Genomic DNA, 27,745 nt, shown 5'->3' with positions numbered 1-27,745 from the left:
GCCCACTTAATTTTGCTTAAAAAAATTTTTTTTTAAAAACACTCTGTAGGTGTTCTGCTGTGAAAAGCAGTTTCCACGTGACTGTCATGGGCCCAGGAGGCCCAGAGGCTCTGACGCGGGTGCTCTCCCCTCCACTTCCATCTAGTGTGGGCCCCTATTTTCTGATGAACCTTCCCCAGACCCGCATCCAACAGCCAGGACAGCAGTTGTAAATAACTACCCCAGTTCTTCCCCTGTCCAGGTCTCCGGTACAGCCTGCAGGCAAGGAATCGACCCCAGCTGGAAGTGCTTTGAGATCATTCAATCCCTTCTCCTCTAGGTGAGAGGAGGAGAGCAAAGAGACTGGAGTGACCGCCCTTTCCTCAGACAGACGTTCCCTGGCCCCTCCCGCCCACTCTCCTCACCCAGCCTCCCGACTCCCCAGATCCCGGCACTGGGGCCATGAAGCTTCCCACCGCACTTTGCTGCCCCAAGCAAACTTGAACAGAACCATCTGGATGGAGAAATGCACTCCGGACCAGGCTGGAAGCCAAGGAGGTGACTCGAGCCACCAACGAACCACACAGCCAGGGCCTGGTGACAGAAATAATGGCTCATCCTTTCTAGAGCGTCAAAAAAGATGACGTAGAAGAAATATCTGAATGAAAAGCTCCACACATACAGCAGCCTGTGCAGACCGACCTTACTTTGATTAATACATACACACGAATACAGAATATTCAATAAAGTACTAATTGTGTTTGTTCCTAGATGGCACGAGTACAGGTTATTTTTTCTTCTGTTTCACTGTGGTTCTCAATTTTTCTACGATAGCTGGAGATTTCTTGATTGAAAAAAAATGAGAGGTTAAAAAATAAAATCTTCCAAATGCACGGGGCTTGGTGTGACAGGATGAGGAGGTAAAGTCTGATTTAACTTAAAATGTTTATGGATTTTTTCTTTAAGATTTTTTTATTTGACAGAGATCACAAGTAGGCAGAGCAGCAGGCACAGAGAGAGGAAGGGAAGCAGGCTCCCCGCTGAGCACAGAGCCCGATGTGGGGCTCGATCCCAGGACCCCAGGATCACGACCTGAGCCGAAGGCAGAGGCCTTAACCCACTGAGCTACCCAGGTGCCCCTGGACTTATTTTTTTTAAAGAAGTATTTATTCATTTCTAGAGAGGGCACATGCATGCTAGAATGAGCATGGGGGGCGGGGCAGAGGAGAGGGAGAGAGAATCTCTAGCAGACTCCCTATTGCGCGCAGAGCCTGACATGGGGCTCAATCCCATGACTCCAAGATCATGACCTGAGCTGAAATCAAGAGTTACATGCCTAACTGAATGTGCCACCCAGGTGCCCCCCAAAATTCTTTATGAATTTAAAAGAAAAATAACATTATTATTATTATTTTTAAACCTATGATGAGCTCCTTCTTGATTTCACAAGTCCAGGGGTAACAATATGGTCTCTCTCCACCACCGAAAGCAAGTCAAGAGCCCGGCCTTGGGTTCTGTCACAGCCAGTCGCATGGGCACAGTTCTGCCTGGGCCCAGGCCAGCAGAGACGGAGGGAGCCGGCTGGGCAGCCTGGCCAGCTGGGCACTGGGGGGACCCCAGGGGAAGCACGTGCGGCTGGTTCTTTGGAGCTCACTGCAACACGGGGAGATGATGCTCCCCCAGAAAATGGTTAAGCACCCAGGCAGGATGCAATTTAGATTTGTCATTGGACGTTTTAGCCTCTAGAAGATTCTGGGGAGTTGGCGATCAGGAGTACAACCCAGAGTACCCAAAGGAGGGCTTATAGGGTAGGGAGTGGAGAAGGGGGATGAGGATGAGTTAAAATTTGCCAAAAAGGGGGAATTCAGATATGGCAGACAGGGCATTTGGGCTGAGTCACCGTGGGGGCAAATGCCTAGAGATGGAAACAAGCATGCCCGCGCAGAGGACAGACAGGAGGCCTTGACATCCTGATACCTCAGAACAAGAAGCCTATAAAGGTGAGCTTCAAACGGCCTGGCAGGTTGAACGGGTTGGAGTGATCTGGGAGTGGAGGAGGTCGCCTTGGAAGAGTCACAAAAGTTACTTTGCTAGAAAGGGCAAGACTCGCAACACGGAGTGCTGCTGGGGGCCAGGCCCACAGTCAGGGATTTGACACTGGCCTCTCATGGACTCCTCACAGGAGTACCAGGGCAGGGGGGTGGGCAGTCCTAGGCCAGGCAGACCCAGACCCAAAGCCTGGCACCCCCAACTGGCTCACTCTGTGACTGTGGGCAAGTGACTTCAATGCTGTGAACCTCAGTCACCTCATCTGTAAAATGGAGATACTCCCCCCTCCCTCTGAGCGTGGTGGTAGAGGTTCAGGACCATAACCTAGAGAGAGCACTTAACATGGTATGCACGCAATAAAACGACGCTGAGAGGGTCTATAATTACAAACAGTACCGAGAAGCCGCAGCAGGGAGTGGTCTGAGAAGCAGGAGTTCAGAAGCGCCAGTCCAGAACACACGGAGAAGGAGATGTTCCAGGAGCCAGAGGCCAGCAAGGCCAGGTGGACGGTGTGGACATATGAAAACCCCAACGCACAGGATTTGGAGAGAGAAAGGTCAGCCAGAGAAGTAAATGTGGACGGCGCCCACACCAGCCCTGTCACGCCAGTGTCGCGGAGGCCAGTCCAGAAGGCTATCGGCAGCTGATGCTCTTCAGCTGCGCAAGCTCCGGCTGGCTCCCCTGGCTCGCCCTCCAGGGGCCCCGTGGCTTGCCATCTGGGCGTCCTGCTGCGAGAGAATGTCCTCGCCCGGGCGACGCAATATCCACTTGGCCCGTCATTGCACCAACTCATTAAAAATGAATCAGCTGGTTTATACATCAGGCCCTACAGCCAGGGTTAGCATGAGTCAGCATCTCTGAATCCAGGACCTTGGCTTCATTCTTTTTCTCCATCCCACAGCCACTGCACAGGTCCCAGCCATGGTCAGGCCATGCCCACACAGCCACCCTGCCTCCTTCATGAAGTCTCTGGGGCCGCCTGTGGATTTTTCCAAAACTCCAAATGGATGCTCTCTTTGATTGTAATTCAAGTATAGTCAACAAACAATGCTACATTAGTTTCCATCACACAGCACAGTGAATGGACAAGTCTATGCCTCACGACACCTGGTGTAGCTACCATCAGTCACCGAATGACACTATCACGGTACCCGTGACTACATTCCCTGTGCTGTCCATTTCCTCGGATGCCCTCCTTAAAGCCTTCAATGACTTACCATCAAAATAAAACACAAACTTCTCACCAAAGTTCAAGGTCCCTGCTTAGGGCCATGACATTAGTTCCTACCATCACTGTGAGCCTGTCCGACTGGCTCTCCTTCTGCCTTCCACTGCTTTGGGCCTACCCCTGGTGTGGGGCTTTGCCCTAATGGTCCCTCTGGGTGGACAGGGGCTTGTCCCATCTCTTGACATGGCAGCTCTCACCCTTTACACCTCAAACCAGTGCCCCTTGACCCCTCTGCCTAAAGTGGGTCTTTCTTCTGGGGTGCCTCAGTGGCTCAGTCGGTTCAGTGACCAACTCTCGATTTTGGCTCAGGTCATGATCTCAAGGTCATGAGATTGAGCCCTGTGTTGGGCTCCGTATTCAGAGTCTGGTTCAGATTCTCTCGCCCTACTCCGTCTGCCCCTGCCCCTGCTCTTGTACTCTCTCTAAATAAATAAACAGAATCTTTCAAAATAAATAAATAAGTAAAATGGGCCCCCCCCTTTTTTACCCTGGTGACAGCATGCTGGGTTTTGGATTTGGTTTGGTTTGGTTTTTGCCATTTTAACCATTTTTAAGTGTAACTATTCCATGATGTTAATTACATTCGTGCAACAATAGCCACTGTCTATTTTCTAAATTTTCCATTACCCCAAACAGAAACTCTGTACCCATTAAGCAACCATGCTGGGTGTTTTGTTGTTTTTTTTTTTTTTTTCATAGTAACTATCACAAATGAAACGTAATTCGTTTTACTTATTTATTTCTATTCCTCTGAAATAGAAACTCCAGAAAGACCAAATGTTAGCCATCTCAACTGCCATTATCCCTAGGACTTAGGGCAATTCTTGATAAATACCAACAAAGCTAACATTCATAGAGTCTACTATTTGCCCAGCACTAGTCTAAGCACTTTACGTCAATTAAACCATTTAACCTTCACAATAACCTAGAATAGGTACTTTTATTATCTCTATTTTGTAAAAGAAGGATTCGGAGCACTGAGAAGTTAAGGAACTTGTCTGAGATCATACACTAGTGCATAACAGTGCCAAAATTCAAACCCAGGGGGTCTGGCGTCAGGAGGCTAGGTGGATGGACAAATGGACAAACACATGCATGATGGGTGGATGAAACACCACCGAGACCAACGAGTTTTAAGTGCACTCAGCTGGGGACAGAGACCTGGGGTGCATTCACCTCCGGAGTCTTTCTGGCTACCAGCAAGCCAGCCTGTCCTGATGACTTATCAGACCTTAAGCACCTGACTTTCCCATCCAAACTCCTGATATTATCACCCTTATTTTACTGGTGAGACACACAAACCAAAAGAGGCATGCTGATCTGCCCAAGGTCATAAGGCTGTGTTAAGTCTCTCTGACTCCGAAGTCCACCCCACTCTTGGGCATTTCAGCAGTCTCAGAGGGTGGGCGTGCGTGGGGGTTGGAAGGCTGTACTAATTTCTCCAAGGGGGGGAGGCTGGCTGAGGGAAAAGTTCCAAGAACGAAAGGCAAATACACTAGGAAGAATGGAATTCAGAATGGGGACCACCAGGGGGTGGCTCAGTCAGTTCGGCGTCTGACTCTGGATTTCAGCTCAGGTCAGGATCTCAGGGTCATGAGGTTAAGTCCCAGGTCAGACTCCACACCCAGCTTAAGATTCTCTCTCTTTCTCCCTCTTTATCTCTCCCCACCTGCTATCTACACTCTCTCTCAAAAAAAAAAAAAAAAAAAAAAAAGAAAAGAAAAAAAAGTCAGGACCAAAGTGTCTTGCTTCAGTTTTGCCACCTCCTACCTGATGGGCCTTGGGCAAGTCATTTCCCCATTCTGAGCAACAGCTTCCTCATCTGCCAAACAGGGATGAGAGCCCCTATCCTGTCACCTCAGGGCAGGGCCATGTAGATAAAGGACATCACAGAGAATGAACGAACTTTGAGATACAAGAAGTGAAGTCATAAACCTTAAGAGACTCTCTTTTTTTTTTTTTTAAAGATTTTATCCATTCATTTGACAGACAGAGATCACAGGTAGGCAGAGAGGCAGCCAGAGAGAGAGAGGAGGGGAAGCAGGCTCCCTGCTGAGCAGAGAGCCCATGCGGGGCACGATTCCAGGACCCTGGGACCATGACCTGGGCTGAAGGCAGAGGCTTTAACCCACTGAGCCACCCAGGTGCCCCCCTTAAGAGACTCTTAATCAAGAAACAAACTGAGGGTTGCTGGAGGGTAGGGGGCGTGGAGGGATGGGGTAACTGGGTGATGGACATTGGGAAGGGTATGTGTTGTAATGAGCACTGGGTATTATATAAAATTGATGAATCACAGACCTGTGCCCCTTAAACAAATAATACATTATATGTTCATTAAATGAATTTAAATTTAAAAATAAATTTTTTTTTAAAGATTTTATTTATTTATTTGACAGAGAGAGATCACAAGTAGGCAGAAAGGCAGGCAGAGAGAGAGAGAGAGGAAGGAAGCAGGCTCCCTGCTGAGCAGAGAGCCGGATATGGGACTCGATCCCAGGATCCTGGGATCATGACCTGAGCCGAAGGCAGAGGCTTTAGCCCACTGAGCCACCCAGGCGCCCCTAAAAAATAAATTTAAAAAAAAAGTTGAAGTCATATAATTTAGGGAGAGTATATTCCAGATGCTTGTGTATACCAGAAGCATGTCTTTGCAAGCACCTGTCTTTGCTGTGTAAGCAGTGGGACAACACGAGGGCACACACAGCCCTGTGTGTCCATGGTCATGATAATGGCTCCCAAGCCAGTAAGGCTCTCTTCTAAATCTTGCACACTGGCAACCTTTAACCAGGCCTTCTTGGGAATTCTGAACCAGGGAGGAACTAATGGAAGGAAGGAACAAAGAGAGAAAGAAATGGACAGGGTGTGGAAGACACCAAGAGAATGCCAGGCAGCAAGTGAGACTTCTGTTTTCAAAAACCACAGTTACCAAGTTAACTCTTCTTTCCTTTCGTGAAATCGGGGGGCACATCTCCCCTATCCCCATCCAAACACATCTCCTGGGCTGTCAGTCTCCATTTGTACCTCCAGATTCATGCCCTGTTCAAAGAATCGGGAGGCTGACCCCTTGGATGGGCCCTCGGATTGAACTCCCTTGCCTGCTGACGTCCAGTTGGGTTTGGCCAATGGGAGGTACTGATTCAAGAGTGGAAGAAGAGAGAAGTTGGGGAACGTCTTCCCATTTCCTTCTCTGTGGTTCTGGTAGTGGCTGAGGCCCTCTGGGTCCGCTCCTTGCACAGACCCGGCCAGCACTGAGTTCTGGTAACACTACCCCCGCCCTCTGCTCATTCAGGCCGAAGGGAGGAAACCGCTTCTGTCGCTGTTATGTTGTGGGGTGCCCCTGTGGGTTTCCTTAATCCTGCCCACACCTTTATTAACATCTCCTCAGTGTAAGCATCTGAGTGGAATTCTGCTTCTGTCAGAATCTGACGGATACACTGAACAGATAAATGAATTGAAGGAGAGGGGGAAGAAATGGGGAAAAGGAAGCGTCACCTAGTGGTTAGGGACAAAAGGGGCAATAAGGAGACCGGGAACAAGTCTTTTAACATCTCTGTGCCTCAGTGCCTTGATCTGTAAAATTCATGATGATTATCTTGCCTATGTCACAGAGTTACTGTGACACCCGAACCAGGTCATAAGCACTTAACACGTGTCAAAACCCACCATGAGGGCTTAAGAAATATCAGATGCCTTCATCGTTAGCATTAAGTGTCAAGGCGGAGATGTGAATAATAGCATTCCCTTGCAGAAAGAATTACAGACTTTTCTTTCAGCTTTTTCAGGGGTTCTCCAGGTTTCATCCTTTTTCTACCATGAGCATGTATTACTTTTGGAATCAGAAAAGAAAAAGAGAAGAATCAAAAGAAAAAACACAAGAGGGGGTGAGCCTATGAAGACTTACTCTTCCCCTCTGGAGATGCTGCTCCTGCCCACCAGGACTTCCCCAGTACAGAACATGCCCTTCCTGGAGTGACGACCTCGGGGTGGATGTGAACGACACATCTGCCTGCCACAAGGTGGGGAGGGTGCAGGCTGAGAGAGCGGCCTCTGGGGCCTGGTGCCACCCTCGCGGCCAAGGCCCAGGAGCCCCCGACGGAGGCAGGTGGGGTCAAGAGGGGAGCTGGGCCTGCCGTGGTCAGCACCGCTGCTCAGCTCTGTCCGCAGCAACAGGGACAGGGCAATTTGTCGGCATTGCATTAAATAAAACCAAGCAACGTGAAGAGGCTGCCACCCGTGGGCACTGGCTCCATGCCACCAGGGAGCCATAGGCTGATGTGTAGTTGTGGGCTGGGGGACCACAGGACCTGCCCAGACCTGCAGAGCAACGGCATCAGAAAGGAGAAAGACCTCCTGCCCGGACCACACGGCTGGCTGCAAAGGCAGCCAGAGACCTCCCCGTACCGGGGCATCCTCTGAACACCAGGCAGTGAGCTGGCTGTGTGCCAGGCTTTGTCTCATTTGAGCTGCACAAGGGCCACCCAGGGCAGATGGGCTTATCCCTCAGGTCAGCTTGGCTGGCCAAGGTCACGAAGCTCACCAGTTCAAGTAGAGCCAGAACGAGGACCCAGTTCTGCTGGCTGACAGTCCCGCGCTCTTCCCCCTCAATCCTGCTACATCCCACAAACTCCACCTCGCTGTCAACCATGTAACCAAGCTACGGTTGCTCTGGATGTAGAAATAATAACAGCAGTACCAACCCCTCCCACATGTGGGTGCTTTACAATTTAAAGAATCCTTTTATAATCATCATTTCACTTGGTCCTCACCGATCAGCAGCGGGTGAGAAAGAACGTAGAACAGCAGTTAGGAACACGGGCTCTGGACGAGAGTCTGAATCCTGGCTTGAGGACCTTGGCCAAGTTACTGGACCTTCCTGAGAGCCAGTGTGAGCCTGTAAAATGAGAATAACAAGCCCTACGCCTCAAAGGCATGTTGTGAGAAATAAATGAGAGAATGCACGAGAAGCTCCCTCTGGCACCGTGTTGCCAGACAGCAGACACTCAATGGCAACGCTGGGTCTCATCAGTAAGGTTGTCACAAACCATACAGACGGGCAAAGCGAGGTCCAGAGAAGGCAACGAACTTTTCCAAGGATGCTCAGGGTGTAGGCATCAGCAGGACTCTGGCAGCAGCTTAAAGCATCCAAAGGGAATTTGGAAATTCCACAGGTGAGCTCCATACTGGGTCCATTGACAGAAGGGGTTTCCCTGGGACATCCTCACCCTTTGAGGGTGACAGAGACAGGGTCTCCTCCAAGCAAGCCAGCCCCCTCAAGGTCCTTGCCCTGCTCAGCCCTGCTGAGAGGCAGGGGCTGAAGTGGGGAGCGGCAGACCTGTAGACCCCCCCCCCACCGTGGCCAACCTTCATGCTCGTTTGACTCTCTCTCTCATTTCATTTTCTTCAATTGTTCAAACGCTATTAGAGTTCATTGTCAGTATCATTTAGAATAGAGTAAAATTGGGAACTTTAAATGTCTATCAAAAGGGCCTTGGCCAAATTACCTAGGATTTACCCCTTTAGATTTATTTATTATTTGAGAGAAACAGGGTGAGAAAGCGTACCTGCGAGCGAGTGGGGGGAGGGGCAGAGCATGACCTGAGCTGAAACCAAGTCGGACGCTTAACTGACTGAGCCATCCAGGCACCCCAGGATTTACGCCTCTAAAAACAAATTATAGGACTGGGGCACCTGAGAGGCTCAGTCAGTTAAGCGGCTGCCTTCGGCTCAGATCATGTTCTGAGCCCCATGTAGAGCCCCATGTCCGGCTCCCTGCTCAGCGGAGAGTCTGCTTCTCCCTCTCCCTCTGCCCTTCTCCCCGCTTGTGCTCAATCGCTCGCTCTCTCTCTCAAATCAATAAATTCTTTTTAAAAAGCAAATTATGAAAGTATAACATACTTGTGAATATTTTTGCGACAGATTTCATATATATCAACATGGAAAGATGTCAATATAGAGTTAAGTGAAAAAATGCAAGTTGTAAAATGATGCAATTTATGGCCCCATTCTGGTTTGTGTGCTTATGCAGGCACAGAAAATACCCTGAGGGACACACAGCACACTGTTATCATTGGGTCCTTCTGGACAGAAGAGTTTTGGCTGGGGAGACAAAGGGAGAATACACTTCTGAATTACTTGGACTTTTCACATACTTCTTTTTCTTTTTTTAAGATTTTACTTATTTATTTGACAGAGAGAGATCACAAGTAGGCAGAGAGGCAGGCAGAGAGAGAGAGGAAGAAGCAGGCTCCCCGCTGAGCAGAGAACCTGACGTGGGGCTAGATCCCAGGACCCTGGGATCATGACCTGAGCCGAAGGCAGAGGCTTTAACCCACTGAGCCACCCAGGCGCCCTACATACTTCTTTTCTAATTAAAACTAAGGAACAGAGGTACCTGGGTGGCACTATCAGTTAAGTGTCTGCCTTCCGCTCCAGTCATGATCCCAGGGTCCTGGGATCAGAGAGTCCTAGATCGGGGCTCCCTCCTCACGGGGGGAGCCTGCTTCTCCCTCTCCTTCTGCCCCTCTCCCTCTGCTCATGCTCTGTCTCTCGTTTTCTCTCAAGTAAATAAAATCTTTTAAAAAAAAACATAAAAATAGGGGTGCCTGGGTGGCTCAGTGGGTTAAAGCTTCTGCCTCCGGCTCCAGTCATGATCCTGGGCTCCCGGGATGGGGCCCCGCATTGGGCTCTGCTTGGCAGGGAGTCTGCTTCCCTCTCTCTCTCTCTGCCTGCCTCTTTGCCTACTTGTGTTTTCTGTCAAATAAATAAATAAAATCTTTAAAAAATATAAAAATAAGGAAAATATAAAGTATTTTTAGAAGATCTGTTTTGATCAGTCTTACTGACCTCCCATCATATCTGCTGTAACTCCATTTCTGCCTGTTCTTTCCCAATCTGTTATCTATGGTCATCCCTAATTCTACACCACTTCAATCTGAGTGCTCCTCATTTTACGGGTTTTTTTTTCATTTAACATTAATTGTATCAGAAATACTTCCCCATTATTAAATCACTATCAACACAGCTAATATTCATGGGTGCTTGACTACGTGCTAGTTACAGTGCTAAGAGTTTTACATGCCTGAAATCATTTAAGCTTGACAACAACCCCAAAAGCAGATTCTTGGACTGTCCATATTACAGATGGGGTAAGTGAGGCTTAAAAGATCAATCTGCCAAAGCCTGGCAGCTCAGAAGGATGGAAAGTAGGCTAAAGTCCTGGTCTGTGTGCGTCCCAAGCTCTTGGCTAGGAACTTCCTCACCCTACTTCCCCTGAACAGCTACTGAGCGATGAGTAAGCATGGAGCGGGTAGGGACGAGGAGGCCAGGTCCTGGGTCTTACAGCCTATCTGACCTTGGACAAGCCAACTCCCCTCTGCGCGTTCCTTCAATCAATTCTTTCACCAGACAAGCATTTGCAAATCACTGAGCTATATGCGGTGGATAGAACAATGAATTAAACATGAACCCTGCCCTCAAGGAGATTAGAACCTAACCTGAATCTCCTCGTGCATGGGCAGAATCTAACCCTGTCCCACCTGGGTCACACAGACATGAAATGAATTAAGGTTGCAAAGGAGCTTCCCAAGTGCCCTGCTCCATATGCTGCAAGAGTAAGTATTTCTGTGGCTGTTCACGGCTGTATATTATTTTATCCACTGGATGTTCCAAAACGCTCTCAATCATCTTCCTATTGTTGGGCACTTAGTCCCAATTTACTGCTATTATACAGGAAGCTCTGATGGGGATTCATCCAAAGGAAATTATTCAAAAGGAAAAAAAAAAAAAAGCCAGATGCACAAAAAGATGCCAGGCAGCCTTCAGAATGACTGAAGGGAGACAGTCCTTCATCTTCAGCCTGTGAGGCCTCAAACCCAATTCACAACCCCTGCAGCCTGCCCCAACCCACCAGCAGAGCCCCCCGCCCGGCAAGAGAGAGGACATCTCAGTGCACTATCAACCTTCCTCCCTCGCCTGCCCTCCCAGTCCACGGGGCTGACATTTCTCCCACGAGGCTGCAGTCCTGCCCTTCCTCGTGGTTCCTGCAGTTGCCAAAGGGACCTTCCGGAACACTTCTGTCATGCCCCAGTGCATGCAAGCCCTGTCCAGACCTACCAAGGCTCCCGGAGCCTCCAGGCTCCTGTCAAGTGGAAACATCTTAGCCTGGCATTTGAGAGAGACTGAGGGGAGAGAGCAGTCGTGTTTCCTGAGTCCCTGGGATGTGCCAGGACCACGCTAGGCCCCTTTACATAACCACCACCACACGTGGCCTCAAGAAGACAGGTGTGTTTATCTCCGTTTTACAGATGAGGAAACTGAGGCTCGGGCTAGCTAAATGATGGGCCCGAGGGCACGTGGCTGGCACACAGTGGAGCTGTGTGACAAGAGCTTAGGCCTGGTGGATTCTAGAACCTTGCCAAAGACCCACCCCCAAGCCAGCTTTCTGAGTCACCTCCCAATGCACCCAGCCCCCCTGCCCTACCTGCCCCAGGCGTCCCAGACCGCCCACTCTTCTTCAGAGGCAACCCTACTTCCTTCCCCTCTGACCTAGGGGAGTGGGGCCCTTGCTCACAGCCACTGAAATTCCACTTGGCCTTTGGTGCCTAGGGCACAGGCTCCAGGAAGCCTTCCCTGATCACCAAAACAGGAATCCATGCTTAGCCTATGGAACAGCTGGCTCTTTACCTCCCCAAGTCCTGTCTGAGCTTCTCCAGTCAGACTGTGAGCCCCGTGAAAAGAAGGATGTTTCCTCGGACACAACAGGGGGCCTGCAGGAGGTATACCCAGAGAATGTTTTTCCAATTGCACAAATCTGGGCCTCTGAGAAGACACTACAGGCTGCTGGCATGGCCACTGGGAATGTGGCTTTGGCCTACTCCGCCTGGATTGAAACCGGGGCTCCCCCATGACCTAGCCATGTGACCCTGAGCAACTGCCTTTCCCTTGCCTGTAAGCCTCAGTTCCCTCAATGTGTAAAATGGGAAGAAGCATTCCTACCTCACTGGGTCTTGTGAAAATTGAATGAGTTGTATGGGTAAGCCCTTCCAACAGGGCCTGGCATGTCGTAGGTGCTCAGTAAATGCTGGCTGTTCCTCTTCTCATCCCCAAGCCACCCGCCCTAGAAGCGCCGCCTCATCCCCATCCCACCCGGTACCCTGCATTCCCACCCTTGTGTTTTCAGGTTATTAGGGTCCCAGCAATGCGGAAGGGGTAGGGCTGGGTGAGCAGGGGGGCTAACTAGACTGAAAGCCAACCAGTCTTCCCAGAGAGCCAATGGGGGCAGGGAGCCCAGAGCAGCCCACTTCTAGGGAACCCTGGCCAGGAAGCAGAAAGCCAAGGCAGCCACTCTGTCAGGGCTCCTCATGGGTACCCCGCTGCCCCATCCCTCCGGACATCAGAAGCACTTGGGCCACAAACCGCCTTTGTCTCACCAGACCCAACACAGAGCACTCCAGCTGGACCAGCCCCAGCACATCAGCTGTGGCTGACCAGCTGTGGCTCTGCCGGACACCAATCTAGCACGCCCAGACACCGCCCCAGACATATCGCCATGGGAGAGGGGCTCCAGAGGCAGACTGCCCCACACTTTCCAGCTGTGTAACCTCAGGCAGATGACACAACCTCTCTGAGCTGCAGTTTCTCATTTGTACCGAGTGGATAATACCTGACAGGGCTGCTGTGAGGTAAGGCAAAGTACTAGTGCAAGGTAACTGCTCAATAAATGCCATCATCCTGATTGTGTAATCACTGACATTACTCCAGGTAGAGATTATCATCCCCTTTTAATAAATGGGGATACAGAAGCCCAGAGAGGCCCGCAGAGAAGTCCATGTGGGAGCTAACACAGCGCAGTCAAGAGACCCTACCCACTTTCTCTGCAGGCTCAGGCCCAGAATATCGCTGGGCCTCCAGCATCCTCTTGGCTCTGTATACTCCCAAGGTCAAGGGCTGCTGGCTGCCCATTGCCTCAGCTCTGGCCAGTTATCTGTGAGGCAGCCTGACCTTTTCTCCTCACCTTTTGGGGTCACGGGCTGGGAGGCCAATGTGAGACTCCCTCCTAAAGGTTGGCCTCAAGCTCCAGGCTAGAATGCCCAGTCTCTGTCGAAGACCTGTGTAAGCAACAGCCACAGTGATGGGGAAGCAGGTATCTAGGCTGCAGGAATCTCAAATCAAGGTAGAAGACCTGGGTGCCTTGGTGCTGGCCCCCCCACTCGGTGGCTAGATGACCTTGGACAAGTCATTCTTCCTCTTTAGGTCTCATTCAAGTTTTCAACATTTACTAAGTGAGGACTACCGACGGGGCCAAGCATCATTCTTCTGCAGGTTCTATGAAAGCTCCGTGAAGCTCACAGAGCTAAGTCCAGGGAAATGCCACATGGCCCAGGAGGGATGTTCATAGTAACAATGCCCCCTGCACTGATCTCTAGGACTGCCTCACAGTACCCTTCAAGGGACCATGCTCTGCATGCCACAAAGACTGCGCGTGGGGTTGCCAGGCAGGCATGACCTCAGACTGGCCAGAAGCCGCCAGTTTCCTCCCTGCACAGAGCTGGCAGCGCCTCCCTGGGCCACAGCGGCTCAGAGAGGAGGCTGGCACAGGCTGCCTCTGCCGCAGGCTCCATCTGGAGGAATGGGTGGGCAGGCGGGCACACAGCCGCCCCTACTCTCCACATCCTTGTCCAGGTCAGGCAGCACTGTCTTCCAGGAGCTTTGGGGGGTTCCGTTCCCATCCCCAGCTCTCAACGTGGCCCAGCTGCTGCTAATTCTGGAAGACTCCTAATGCTGGGAGGTGGGGGAGAGATGGAGCAGCCAGACCCCACACAGCCTGAGAGGTCCTAAATCCAGCCCTCTTACACTCCCACCTTTGCAGAGGAGGTGATATGCAGATCCAGAAGTGAAGGCAGGAACACGTGGTAGTGCCTTTCCCCCACCAACGCACTCTCAGAGGTTGGGGGTGGGGTGGCAAGGACCCTAGCTGGCATCCAACGAGGAGACCAGTATCTTCAGAACTCCTTCCTAGTCCTTGTCCAGTGCCTCAAGGTCCCCATGGACCATCCTGGGGCCATAGGTCTGCCAGGCAGTGGCCTCAGCACTGGTAAGTTACCCTAATGGCTACAGTCCCTTGCCCGCCCCCGCCCCCATGCTTGTCCCCAAGACCCCAGCTTCTCAGGCCCTCAGACATTCCTAAGTGTGAAGGTGCCAGACACAACTAGAACCCAGAAGTCCTCTCCCTCTAATCAGGGGAGCAGCCTCGGGCCAGAACAATAGGAAACCAGAACCCCAGAGGTGCCTGGACTATTATCCATCCACCCAGCTTTGGGTGACTTGGAGGGGAGATGCAGTGGGAAGTGAAGCCAGGGTGGATAAAGGTCTATAACCAGAGGGGTAGGGAGAGGATAGGAGCTGCCCAGCACCCCAGTCTCTAACCAAGAGACTGGCCTGCGGCATCTGAAGCTTAGACGAGAAGATCCAGGGAGTCCCTGGCCTCCACGGAGGCAGCAGGAACGATCTCAAAGAACAGAGTGGCCCAGCCAGGGAGCCCAGCACCCAGCAACCATTCATCCCAACAGTAACCACCAGCCCACAGCCTGCCCACCTCTCTCTCCAGGCCTCGGAGAGGCTGCAGACCTGGAAGGCAGGGAAGAACAGCACAGATCTCACCATCACCACCACCACCAACAACACACACAGGCCAGGGAGTCAACAGCCTGCAAACTCAGTTCCTCCCGGTCTTGTCCCTGGTCCTCCCCAGGGTCGCAGGCCCGGCCTACATGTACTGAGTCCCCAGCCCCCCCGTGCCACCTGACGCCCCCCCACATGCCTACCTGAGCCCCGGGTGCCCCATCTCGGGCAGGCTGGGCGGGGGGCACCCCGTCGGCTCCTGCGGGTCCGGGAGGCCGCGGGGCGGGGCGGGCGCGCGGGGCCGCGGCGGGCTCTGCGGAGCAGCCTGTTCCGCGACACCCCCGCCCGCTGATGGATGCCGACTGCAGCAGCGGCGGCGGCGGCGGCGGCTCGGCGTGCGCCGGGGGCTGGGCACCGTGCCCACAGCCCCGGGCCTGGCGCCCGACGCGCGGCCAGCCCCCGCCCCCGCCCGGCCTCCGCGCCCAGCCCAGGGGCGGCCCGCCGCGCGCCTGCCTGCTCCCTTCGGCGGCCCTGCCCCTGCCTCCGCCTCCTCTCGGCCAGCCTCCCTCTCCTCCTCCTTCTGCTTCTCTCTCTCTCTCTTCCTCTCTCAGGCTCCCAGGCCACTTCCTCCCCAGCGCTGTCACCGGCCGTTCCCGGACCCCTGCGGGACCCCGGTGGAGCCACACAGCCAACTCCTGCGCCCTCGCGGCCCTCCCATCCCGCGCTACCCCGCCCCCCTCCGTCCCCCTCGGCCCTCCGCACGGGGACGACCCCTCTTTGGAGCTCGGCAGGGACAGAGGGAGGGGGAGGGGAGAAGAAGGGGGAGGATTCCTGACTCAGAAGGGGTGACTCAGACTCAGTGGGCCTCCCAGCCCACCGAGCAGAGCCGGATACCCTCACCTCCCCAGCAGCAAAGAAGGGCACGATCTCCCAGGGACTCAGGGCTCCTCCCCCACCAGGGAGGAGGTATGTGCAAAGGTCTCCTAGGATCCTGTGGGTCTCTGAGCGTATGTGTGCATTTGCCCATATGTGCCTTGGTGGCAGTGACCCTAAGTATAACTGGGGACTGGGCCTGTGTACAGATGGTTTTTTCTGGATGTTCGTGAGCACACACTGGGTGTGCACCTAGGCTCCTGGAAGGTAGGGGGAGGGGTAGCCAAGGGGTCTATGGCACTGAGGATAGGACTCAAAAACCACAGGAATGCCCTTCAGCAGAACTAACTCAAAAAGCTGGTCCCAACCACCACACCTCCAGCTCCCTCTGTCCACAGGCTCAGACCTCAAATGGCAGAGAACTGTGGGAGGCAGAGGGCCTGGGATCTGGTCCAGTTCTGCCACTGTCTTGGCCAATAGTTTGGGGCAAGTTGTTCTCCTGCTTTGGGCCTCAGTTTGTAAACAATCAAAGAAAGGGTTGGACATACTCACCTCTAGGATCCCATTTCACGGTGGAAGCCCCACGGAAGACAGTGGGTAACTCCCAACATAATCTCCAAAGACTTCTGCCCATGGTATCATCTGTAGCCCACATGACCACTCCTCCCCAGCCTCTTCACCGCAGGCACACACAGATTTTTCCACTCTTCAAATAATTCCCTAGTACCTACTATATGCCAGCCACTGTTCTAGGCCTCCCAGATTCCACTGCAGTGGAAACCACAGAAGCCGAAATCTGGGAAGCAGCCCAGACATGAGCAAAGCCACTTGCCCCCCCCCCCCCCACCACCAAAGCTGTAGTGTGTCAGCCTCACCGGTGGGCTGTGTCCCCGGGTGTCGACTCACCACTGTCCAACTCTGCTCCCTGTCTCTGAGTGTATGTGTGGCTGCTCCCTCCTAATGACCTTCCAACCTAGGTCCTAATACCACAATAGGGCCTCCAGAGAATGAGGCCATTCCCTCTCCCCAGCACCCTTCAGAGAACACCCCCACACCAAGCCTTATCTTCTCCAACTTAAACATGACAAACTCCACCAGATGTTCCCAAAACGTAGCTTCCAGTCCCTTCACTCTCCGTGCTGTCCACTAGGCTCAGGAGTGGGCAAACAGCAGAAGGAAACCAGTTCCTCCCAGTCCTAGAGGACATGCCCTTGCTCCAGACGAGAGCCGGGAAGACGGATAAAGCAGCCCAGAGCCAATTCCCAGAACGACCAGAGTCCCGCTGGGCAGACTTCCTTAACAGATGTCCTCCTTCACCTCTGGACTTTTCACTCTGCAGCTTCCCAAATTCCTGTTAGGAACTCACCAGGCCCTCCAGGGGATGGCCTTGGGCAAGTCACTTTGCCACTGGGGATGTTTGTTTGAGTTCAGTTACTGCACATTCATTCAAACCAATGAGTGAAAGGATCAGTAAAACTCCAGAGTCACATCAGATGAACTTGCTGTTTCTTTTACACATCTGGTGAGAAATCCTTAACTCCCCGCTGGCCACTATTTTTATTCCAGATTGACTCCAAGCCTCTTCTGTTCACTGACCTTCCCAACACTGGGCTCCTATAGGCAGGACAGAGCATGTGGCCAAAGCCCTTGTTCCTCCTAGTTTAGTCTCCTTCTCTGGATCCTCCTCCCCTTCCTTCCTTCTCCCTCCTCTCCTGGGCCAGGGCCATTTTCCCACCCTCCTCAGCTAGACGGAGCCTCTCACTTTCCCAGAAGAATCTGAGCTACATTCCAAAGACTGAGGCAGGACATTCCCAGACATCATTCTGGATTTATACTCAAAAGGCCCAATTAATTCCCTTCAGGTCAGTGGGACCATAAGAAACGTGGGCTTCTTCTACTACAGTCATTATTTCTATGATTAGTATTGACCAGTATTTCTATAGCACGTTTCAGTTTGCAAAGTACTTTTGTGTGTGATCTTCACAACATCTTGTGAGATAAGATCATCCCCATTTTATAAACAGGCAGGCTGAGGCCCAGAGCGGTGAGTGACTTGTGCAAGGTTATACCTGCTCAGTCACACTAGCTCTCTGAACCATGTTCTACTTGACCCATCAATAAACTTTTGCAGGGAAATCTGGTGGAGGGGGAGCGGGGGGCGGGTACTCTGACGAATGCATGGCTCCTTATGGGCGTCAGCTGAAGTTAATACTCCAGTTCCTTTGCTGCCTTCCTTCCCAGGCAGGGAAACTGAGGCACAGGAACAAGACCTATTCCAGCACCACCTCTCCTGAAAACCCCTGTGGAGAAATGCTAGGGGCCCAGGCGGACAAAGAAGAGCCCACCCAGGGAAGAAGGTCTTTCCAGCTCCCTTGGTTCTCCCTGAATTCTGCTTCCAGCCCTGGCTCTACCACTGTCTATGTGACTTGGGCAGAACCGACCTCTCTGAGCCTGTTTCCTCATCTATAAAATGGGAGAAATTCTTCCTGCCCTACTGCCATTACAGGATTGGTGTGATGGGGGGGTCAGCAAATGCTGGCGGAAGAGAAGGGACAGGACCCTGCCTCCCTTCTCTGGTTTTTCCCAGGAGGTGGGATCAATTATTTTGTCTTAAATTTTAACTCCAAGGAGCTTGATGGAAAAGGGCCAGGATACCGGAAAGCCAGGAGAAGGATGAAAAGGATTTGCCCCGTTGGCTGGGAAGCCAAAGCAGAGTGTCAGCAATAGCCTCCGCGCCCCCCCCGCCCCCACTCCAAGGCTGGGGCAGAGATGACACTGAACCCTTCAAGCAGGGCCCCTCCCACCCTCTTTTTTATCTTCAGTGGCCTCTGTCAAGGTCACCCCAAGTAGTCAGTGGTCTCATGACTCCCCGCCAGCAGGGGCCCCTTGGTTCCCCGGGCGAGCAGGGTGGGCGGTTAGTACTCCTAGCCCAAGTTCTTAACCGTTCATTCAGCAAACAGTAATGTTCACACTGAGCTGGGCCCTAGACTCAGGGGAGGCGAGAGGAATTGGGCAGCCTCCGTCTTTGGACTCGTATCAGTCCAGTGGGGGAGGACGGCACATCAGCCAGCCCATCAGAGGGCACACTGTAAGATGAATACCACCATTTTCTCAGGACTTACTTTGTACCTGACACCAGACACACACTCATGTGTAGGACGCTCACAGTAATTCTCTAGCATCGAAATCATTCACTCCTTTCACAGCTAAAGTAAGGGATGCTCGAAGGGGTTAATGACTTCCCAAAGTTCACCCAGCAAAGCAGCAGCAGAACCAGGATGTGACTGCCCTGTCTGTCTGATGCCAAACCCTGAGCGTCAATCCTTATGCTCTCTTCCCTGCCCCCAGAGCTGTGCCGACTGCTACGGTAGCCACTAGCTTTATGGGGCTACTGAGTCCTTGAACCGAGACAGATGCAAATTGAGGTGTACTGTAAGGCTAAAGCTGGCACTGGACATTGAAGATTTAATTGAAAAAGAGTGTAAAGAGCTCAGTAATTTTTGTGTTGAGGTATCTTAGATATACTGAGTTAATAAAATATATCATTAGAATGTCATTGGTTTCTTTTTTGCTTTTCTTTTTTCACGTGGCCACTAGAAAATGGTAAATTACATATGTAGCTCACAGGACATTTCCTTTAATCTGCATGGATTTAGATAGTCTGAAGTCCTAACCCAGCCCCTGGGGCTCAGAGAAGGCTTCCAAGAGGAGGGGATGCCCAAACTGAGCTTGTTTAAAGGCAAGGTCATGGAGAGGGGGGTATTCCAGGGCAAGAAAGCTGCAGGGCCATCTGGCTTTGGCCCCAGAGGGCTACAGGGCCTGGGTGGGTTGAACTGCAGCCCCAGGCAGCTGAGAGCTTGGCCAGTCTCTGGGGGAAGCTACCAGAGCCAAACTTTCCAGAGCAGCACAACCCGCAGGTCTGGGACAGTCTGCCTGACAAGGCTGTTCTCACTGGTCTTTGGCACTCTCTGGAAGGCACTGCGGGCTGGCTGCGTCTGCCTGCGTGTAGAGAGCAGGCAGCGTGGACAGGCAGCAGGACTCACCTGGCAGGGACCTCCCCCTTCCCACTGCCCCCCATCTCCTCGCCTTCAGATTCCTCCAGGAACGCTCCCAAAGCGCTGCAGTCCCCAGGGACCACCCTTCCCTCAAACCTTCCAGGCCAGACCGTGGGAGCCGCACTCTCCCGCATTAGGTCATACTCTGGTGTGGAATGACGACAGAGCTGCATGGCAGGTCACACAGTACAAAGTACTTTTCTAGACCTAGTGTGGTGTTGCTGAAGAGCATGAGGGCAACATTTACCTCTGGGGAGGGGGCCAGAGGCAGGGATGGGGGATGCTCATGAATTTGTACAGGAGCTGTGTGACCTTGGGCAAGGCCTCTCTGAGCCTCAGTTCCCACCTCTGTAGAATGGGGATGATATTGGCACCACCTCCTAGAGCCTAGGAAGAGGACATGAGAGAAAACCCACAAAGGGCTGAGCGTGTCCTGTGGTACCCTGAGTTTCTCCAAAGCCTCCAAAGGATGCCTCTCCCCAGGAAGTTCACCCTCCCTGCCTCTTCCACCCGTGTTCTACCCAGTCTGACCCTCCTCTGGCCTACTAGACCACATATCTCTTGTCTCTACTTCTGAATTTGGAGTTGAGCTGTCATGAGGCTCTCTGGCTTCTCCAACAAGAATGCAGTCTGGCAAAGGGGGGAGCCTGACCTTCCCCCTCCCCCTTCCTTCTTCTTTCCATACCCACAGCCAGGCCTCTGTACAGGTCCGTGCATCCCATGGGCTCTCGAGGCCCGCTCTAGTAGCTTGGACGTTTGGCCACCATCTTTGGCCAAAAAATAATGCAGCTCTGGAAGAATGTGTACCTGTTGGTCTCCACTGAGCAAATCTCCAGGAGCTGGTCCTGCTCTGCTTCCTCCACGGAGGAGCCTGCAAAGGTCCCCTGTTCTCTGATAAAGCAAGCCAAACTCCTCAGCCTGACTCCCCACACCGTTCACAGGCTGATCTCACCTGGTTCCTCCGTCTTATCCTCAGGTTCCGGGTGGGGAGCTCTGTCAGTATGAATGCTTCCAGGCTCCCAGGATGGCGGCCCAGCCCTGCCTCTGTGCTTCTGCCCCTGTTCTTTCCTCTGCCTGGGAGACCCCTCCTCCTTTTCCCATGGCCATTCATCCAGGCATCCTCCAGGAAGTCCTTCCTGGTCTCCTCCTCTTGGCAACAACCCCTCCCAGATAGAGGGAAACTCTGGGCCTCTCCCTCCCACACTCTGCCCTCCAGCTGCAAGGCTTGAAGTCCTGCCTGCGGTCAGCCTGATGGCAGGGCGCACTTTCATCCTTCTCCCCATGGGGGCCCAGCTCAGAACACATGTGCGTATGTGCTGTGTGTCCCTTGAGCCACCCTCACTCCCAGAGTCAGGGGCCGGGAGTAAGAATTCACCAGGAAACCAGGACACTCTTGGGGCTGTGTTCTTCAGACCCCAACATCACCTTGGCTACATTTCTTACTGGAGCTCCATACTCCAACTGCCCCTGGGAAATCAGCCCTCACCCGGGAGTCTGAAAGCTACACTTCCGGGGCCTGAACATGAAAGGTCTGGCCACCGTCCCACTCGCTAAGCATACCCGGCCACCCAGCCTCCCATCAGGTGCCTGCGGTGGCCGCTGAGGTCTGCTCATCGCCGGAGCATCACAGACTCCTTGCAGTCAGAAGAGACCTTGGAGACTGTCATACAGAGGCTGGGAGCAGTGAGTGGCAACGTGTCTGCGGTCCCGTGTGCCAGAAGATGCTGCAGTGACACCATCAATCCACATCATCGTTGCAGAGAGCAGCTGAGTCCCCACTACGTACTGGCGCGGCGCCTAGCAATTTGGATACATTTTCGGGTTTTTAATCTCCTATCGCCCCGTAAAGCAGAGGTTAGAGACGCACTTGCTTTTCCAGGGGGAGGAAACTGAAGCTCAGAGCAGTGAAGTCACTAAAACAAGGTCATGCTGCTAGTGGGAAGCGGGGATGGGGCAGGATTCAGTTGCAGAGACGCCTGACTCCAGAGCCCGTGCTTTTCCATCGTTAACCCTGCCTACATTTGGCTTGTCACAAATGTACTGTGGAGATGCAGGCTGTGCCTTAGTTCCTGTCTGGATTATAGCTACACAAGTGTGCATAAACTTACGATCTGGGTACTTTGCTGCATTTGCAACTTCAATAAAGTTTTCCTTTTTTTTTTTTTTAAGATTTATTTATTTACTTATTTGACAGACAGAGATCACAAGTAGGCAGAGAGGCAGGCAGAGAAGGAGAGAGGAGGAAGCAGGCTCGCTGCCGAACAGAGAGCCCGATGCGGGACTCGATCCCAGGACCCTGAGATCATGACCTGAGCCGAAGGCAGAGGCTTTAAACCACTGAGCCACCCAGGGACCCAATAAAGTTTTTCTTTAAAGATTTATTTATTTTAGAGAGAGCAAGAGTGAGCAGGGGGATGGGGCAGAAGGAGAGGGAGAGCCTCTGACGCAGGGCTTGATCTCACGTCCCCAAGATCCCGATCTGAGCAGAAACCAAGAGTCAGATGTCCAACCAACTGAGCCACCCACGCGCCCCTCAATAAAATTTTCTTTTTAGGGGAGCCTGGGTGGCTCAGTGGGTTAAAGCCTCTGCCTTTCGCTTGGATCATGATCCCAGAGTCCTGGGATCGAGCCCCGCATCGGGCTCTCTGCTTGGCAGGGAGCCTGCTTCCTCCTCTCTCTCTCTGCCTGCCTCTCTCCCTACTTGTGATCTCTATCTGTCAAATAAATAAATAAAATCTTAAAAAAAAATTTTCTTTTTAAAAAAGAATTTTGGGTACGCGTCGGTGGCTCAATGGGTTGAGCAGCTGCCTTTGGCTCAGGTCATGATCCCAGGGTCCTGGGATCAAGTCCTGCATCAGACTCCCTGCTCAGCAGGGAGCCTGCTCCTCTCTCTGCCTCTGCCTGCCGCTCTGCCTGCTTGCGCACGCGCTCTCTCTCTGACAAATAAATAAATAAAGTCTTTTTAAAAAATTAAAAAAAGAAAAGATTTTTGTCCCAGAGATGAATATTTGCTAGAGATTTTCAGGATGTGGAATCCTCTTAGTACTAGATTCTGAAGCTAGAACGCTGTTTCTCTCTCTCTCTCTTTTTTTTTTTTTTTTTTGTTTCTTTCTGACCATCTTTCTATTGCAACCAGGACTGTTCCCAAGATCTCTAAATTCCCACACCAGGCCAAGCAGAATTTCACCTGCTGCCCATTGCTCAGACCATGGACATTTTCTCATATTCAGGTTCCCAGCCCAGGTGTCACCCAGCCAATGCTCTACTTCCAGAAGCTGGCAGAGCTCTGGGGTCTTTGCAACCTCCTCCTCATCCACCCATATGCAGGGATCAGATGGTGAGACCAGTCGCTATATCACTGGCTAATCCCCAGCTTAGGAAGCAGCCAGGCAGTGATGTCTGGATGTTCCCACTCTTAGTACCAGGCCAGGCCGGGCAGAGAAGCCTTCTGTGTGTACAAACACAGCCTTCTGCTTAGGTGGCTCCTGCCGGACTCCCTCGCCAACTCGGCCCTCTGTGGCTTTTATCTTCCTGCCCAAAGTAACTACTGGCTTCAGTGCTTCTCTGGACATGAATCAGATTCTCGTGAGAGCCCGTGAGCAGCGTGAGGACAGGAAGGGCATGTTATCCATCTCCATTTCCCCAGTGCACCAGGGCAAAGGTTTGTGGGATTTAGCGAGCTCCTCTGCATGCCTGCGGGGACCTGAGCTAGGCAGCGAGAACTCACTAGCAAACAGTCATGCTCTCTGAAAGCTCACAGTTTAGAGAAAACACCAGCACGAGCCAAATGCAATAGAAGGCAAAAAGTACTAAAGGTTTTAAGAAAAGGATGAAGTATTTTGGAGTTCAGAGGAGAAAGAGACTGGGGGAGGGCACAGTGTCAAAAGTTCCAAGGTGGCGCGAGCATTTGGGCTGAACATTACACACAGGGCAGAAGGACAGTCTAGGTGGAGGAGACAGCATTAAAAAAGGGCCCAGGGCTGGGGAGTCCAGGACAGACTCAGGAAACCGGCCCCATGTGGCCCTGAGCTGGGGATACTAAGGGCTGGGGCTGAGGCTGGGGCTGGAAGGCATACGGTACCTGTGGGAGCCTCGAATGGCATGGCATACCAAGTGATTTCCTGCACTGTCTAGCAACTAGCCACATGTGACTATTTAAATTTAAATGAATTAAGATGGGAGGAAATGTAAAATTCATAGCCACCTGTGGTCAGTGGCTACCATATTGGACAGTGCAGATGTGCACCACTTCCAGACGGTTCTACTGGGTGGTGCTGGTCCTCATGGCAGAGAATCCGGAAGACTTTGCGTGGAGGCGTGACATGATCAGAGCTGGGCTTTAGGAAGATAAATTTGTCTTTAGAGAGGAGTGAATGGCTGGAGGGTTAGGAGAAACCTGGATCTGGTGGTGGGCCAGAGAGCGTTATAATAATCCAGGCAAGATCGATAACCGCTTCCCTTCCCTCTGTTCACCTCTTCCTATCAGTACGCAGGATGCAGAGCACAATGCTTCTCAAAGCATGCTCCCTGGAACAGCAGTATCATCTGAGAATGCCTTAGTGTACAAATCCGCAGGTCCTACTCCAGACCTGCAGAGTCAGAAACTTGGGGGTTCGGAGAAGTAACTTGTGTTTTGATCAGCCCTCTCATGGTTCTGAGGCACACTCGGAAGTGAGATCTGCCGGCACCGAGGCTAGGGGCCATCCATGCTGGTTCCAAAGTAACTCTACACTCCAGAGTCAGAAGACGTGGCTCCATGGCCTGTCTTAGACATTAACGAGTGTGCTTATCTCTTCGGCCTCAGTTTACATATAATAACCCTAATCGGTTATTCTAAAGATCAAAGAAGTTAATACTCTAAGTTAACTCTTCTAAGAAAAGTGCCTGGCATATAGTAAGTGGTCAGTTAATGTTAATTATCATTTTTAGTCCTCCTGTGCCTCTGTATCTAAACTCCCATGGCACCAAGTTGAAGTCCTCCCATATACAACGGACTAGCATCTGTCTCCTGTCATGAGCTATGGCATCCTGCCTGTCCATCATGTGTTTCGGGGCCCACTCCCCCACAGCACCAGTGACTTCTCTCCAGGCCAAAGGTGTCAGGTCCTCTCTCAGAAGGCAAGAACACATCTTGTGTCAAGATGCAAGAGGCAAATTTAATGTCTTTAGCTAAGAAGCCCTATAAGGGATCAAGTCAGAAGATGGCCCTTGAGTCTTTCCCTACAAGACCACCTGGGAATAGAATTGTCTGGACACGAGTGCCCAGCTGCCCACCACCATGGAAAGCATCAAGCCTGTTCAGTTGATCCACGCCAGATAGAAGGGTATGGGAAACAGACCTGGGGTTCTGCCTACTGCAGGAGCTGGATCCTGACTCAGGGAACCAGCCAGAGGGAGACAGTTATCGACAAACCTGGACTCTGATCTTGGCAGTGAGATCTCAGGCAGTCATTCTCCTCCCTGGATTCAATTTCCTTACCTCTAATGGGAGGCGGTTGGCCTAGTGTGGTTCTTAACCTTTTATGGGTCATGGTTTTCTCTGAAAATGAGATGAAAACTGTAGAGTTTCTCCCCCAGAAAAATGCACATGGGCACACTTCCAGACACACACACACACACACACACACACACACACACACACTCTTCTTGTTATTTCAGGCATCAAGCGACCTCATGAAGCCCATGTATCAATCACCCCGTGGGTCCACGGACACTTGGTCAAGAAACCTTGGCTAGATGGTCTCTAATCACCCATGACAAGAAATCAGCTGTATTTGTATCTAATTTAAAGGAACTCTATGTGAAAAATTTCACCAAAATGATGAAATCTGAAATGCAATTTCGTAGGATTCGATCGCTGATGGGCTAAGTGCTCTGCATCCCTCCCAGAGCCTGCCCCCTGCCTTGTCACATTGCCTCTGCAGGCTGTCCCCTCTCCCTGCTCCCCCCAGGCAGCAGGGAGTGAGCACACAGTCCTGAAAGACAACCCTGGCCCTGGCCCCCACAGGCTGTCTCTGTCACTTCCCGAGAGTGGACAGATTGTCCCCAGCCATGAGAAGGTAGGAGAGGAGGAGTTGCTCACCTCTTGTTCCCCCACCCCAAATTCCCAGCTCAGATGCCAACCACCAAAGAGGGTCCCAGATGCCACCCCGCACCCCAACACAGAGAGACACGCACACACATATACCCTCCCTCACATAGCCACAGCCACAGACTACACCTCCAGACACTTGGTGGTGCAGTCACTCAGAACAGGCAAGAGGTATTTTTAGAGGCCGAGTGACAGGATGGGTGAGAGCAGTTCCACTCTGTCAGAGCAACGGCCGCTACTGCTGGCTCTGATGAATCACCCTGCGCTACGTGAATGTACACGGCCGCTGGCATGGCCAGAGAGGCTGTGCTGGCTTCTAGAATGAATGTCTTGGATTGGTGACCATGCTGATCACACTAGGCTGAGCCCAAGATCACACCAGGGCCAAGACTGCCCAGCCCGAGCCAGGGCGGCGGAGCCAGACCTGTGGCTCAGCCCAGCCCAGCCTCCCCTGACCAACACAGCCCTTACCATGACAGCCTACACCAGGCCACCAGCCGAGGCAGGGGCCCTCCTTCTGCAGGAGTCCCTTCAGAGTAGCTATTGATATCTCTCCTCCTCCCGAGTCCTTTTGAAGAAGCCTCTCCCCCCACACCATCCCACTGAAGTCTGGGTATTAAAGCAATGAGCACCTAGTGAGTCAGGCAGACTTGAACAGGGTCAATGCCACGGTCAGCTGGTTTCATCTTCCTGGAGGGCACTTTGGAAAAGCGCATTCTAAGTCTTAAAAGTATACATAACTTTAAGCCAGAAATTCTTCTACAGTGCACAGACCCCACAATATAGCTACAAGAACATTTGTTTTGTGTATACAAGAGTTCAGTATATCAGAGTGAAGTAGGAATTAGAATTAATAGAAGTGTCTAAAAATAGCAGCTATGTTATACAAATAGTGATACATAAATATCCTGAAATATTATGCAGTTGTTAAAACAGAGTGCTGTGGAACTCTACGATGGTATGTAATCACATTCATAACACAATACAACATTTTAAAAAGCAGGTAGAAAACAGTATATAACATATGATCCATTGCTATAAAATGTATGTGTGCATGCACAGAAAATGACAAAAACTGGAGGGGTGCCTGGTGGCTCAGTGGGTTAAGCATCTGCCTTCGGCTGGGGTCATGATCTCAGGATCCTGAGATTCAGCCCCGCATCAGGCTCCCGTCTATGTCTCCCTCTCCCTCTGCCTGCTGCTCCCCCCTGCCTGTGCTCTCTGTCTCTCAAATAAACAAATAAAATCTTAAAAAAAAAAAGTGGAAGGAAAGATACAAAAAATTATGTTCCCAGATGTTGTTTTTTGACAGTGGAATTATTTCTCTTGTGCTTACTTGGCTTTTGTTTTACTTCCTTGCTGATTTTCTGCTGTGTGGATGTGTGGAACATATATTATTTACATAAAAATGGCCCATTACCTTCAGCTGACTCACAGCCTATGGTCTGAACCACGCAAAACCCTTCCTGGTTTCTCATTAGAGGTCCCACCCCTTCAGTCTCCACTCTTACCAAGTGTCCCTCTGGCTTTGAACTTCCGTGCCTTCCCCCGGTACTCCCTGGAATTTCACTAATTGGGGGCCCCATCCAGCCAACCCCCATGGTCCCCTGACACAGGCCTCCGCAGCGGATGTGCCCTCCTCCAGGAACCCCAGTCCTTGAATCTCATCCACACAGAGTCTGTTCCAGAGAGCATGCATCTCATTCTACAATAAAGGACATAAGTATTATAATAAAGATATAAGTGGTAATAAATCTGTTGGTGGGAATGTAAATTGGTGCAGCCACTATGGAAAACAGTATGGCGGGTCCTCGAAAAATTAAAAATAGAAATACACTATGATCCAGTAAA

General features: G+C 51.8%; 1 protein-coding gene across 17 annotated transcripts in view; it reads right to left on the bottom strand.

Annotated features, from left to right (window-relative positions):
- EPB41L1 (erythrocyte membrane protein band 4.1 like 1) overlaps positions 1-27,745 on the bottom strand; it is a 123,994-nt gene that overhangs the window by 56,519 nt on the left and 39,730 nt on the right. For 8 of the 17 annotated variants that reach the window (XM_045980503.1, XM_045980504.1, XM_045980505.1 and 5 more), the window contains exon 1: positions 15,079-15,352. The exons of 4 other annotated variants lie outside the window; for them this stretch is intronic. The gene's annotated coding sequence lies outside the window, so the exon portion shown is untranslated. Of the gene's footprint in view, positions 1-15,078; positions 15,363-27,745 lie in introns of those variants that run through there. 5 more of the 17 variants (XM_045980502.1, XM_045980499.1, XM_045980500.1 and 2 more) reach the window with 3 other exon arrangements.

The sequence above is a fragment of the Meles meles genome, chromosome 16 (genome assembly GCF_922984935.1).
Source record: "Meles meles chromosome 16, mMelMel3.1 paternal haplotype, whole genome shotgun sequence".
NCBI classification, from domain to species: domain Eukaryota; kingdom Metazoa; phylum Chordata; class Mammalia; order Carnivora; family Mustelidae; genus Meles; species Meles meles.
The sequence above is the reverse complement of the archived record's forward strand: the minus strand, read 5'-3'. Positions and strand labels throughout refer to the sequence as shown.